We start from the raw sequence: 861 nt of genomic DNA, 5'->3' as shown, positions 1-861 counted from the left end.
TTGCTGAGTCAATATTTTATTCTGAGCCAATATGGCATTCATGGTATCAATTTCAATAACTCCCTTCCTCATAGGCGTCCCATTATTCACAGGATTCCTTTCAGAAGTGTACATGAACTGGTTATTTGCAACCATGTCAATGAGTTCTTGAGCTTTTGCAGGTGTTTTCTTTAGGTGGATGGATACACCTGCAGAATGGTCCAGTGATATCTTTGATAACTCAGATAGACCATCATAGAATATATCCAGGATGGTCCATTCTGAAAGCATGTCAGAAGGACACTTTTTGGTCAGTTCCTTATATCTCTCCCAAGCTTCATAGAGGGATTCTCCTTCTTTTTGTCAGAAGGTTTGAACATCCACTCTAAGCTTACTAAGCTTTTGAGGAGGAAAGAACTTGGCTAAGAAAGCCGTGACCAGCTTATCCCAAGAGTTTAGGCTATCTTTAGGTTGAGAGTCCAACCATACTCTAGCTCTGTCTCTTACAGCAAACGGGAAAAGCATAAGCCTGTAGACCTCGGGATCAACCCCATTGGTCTTAACAATATCACATATCTGCAAGAATTCAGTTAAGAACTGAAAAGGATCTTCAGATGGAAGTCCATGAAACTTGCAGTTTTGTTGCATCAGAGAAACTAGTTGAGGTTTAAGCTCAAAATTGTTTGCTCCAATGGTAGGGATGGAGATGCTTCTTCCATGTAAATTGGAATTTGGTGCAGTAAAGTCACCAAGCATCTTCCTTGCATTGTTATTATTTTCGGCCATGTCTGCTTCCTTTTTGAAAATTTCTGTCAGATTTTCTCCAAAGAGTTGAGCTTTAGCTTCCCTTAGCTTCCTCTTCAGAGTCCTTTCAGGTTCAGG

At 40.4% G+C, this 861-nt stretch overlaps 1 non-coding gene across 1 annotated transcript; it reads left to right on the top strand.

The window, feature by feature from the left end:
* Positions 1-264: 264 nt before the first annotated feature.
* LOC112746751 (small nucleolar RNA R71) lies at positions 265-372 on the top strand. The gene has a single exon (XR_003174617.1). It is a non-coding gene; the product is annotated as a small nucleolar RNA R71 (small nucleolar RNA).
* Positions 373-861: the final 489 nt, after the last annotated feature.

Source organism: Arachis hypogaea, chromosome 14 (genome assembly GCF_003086295.3).
Source record: "Arachis hypogaea cultivar Tifrunner chromosome 14, arahy.Tifrunner.gnm2.J5K5, whole genome shotgun sequence".
NCBI classification, from domain to species: domain Eukaryota; kingdom Viridiplantae; phylum Streptophyta; class Magnoliopsida; order Fabales; family Fabaceae; genus Arachis; species Arachis hypogaea.
This window is presented reverse-complemented; position numbering and strand designations above follow the sequence as displayed.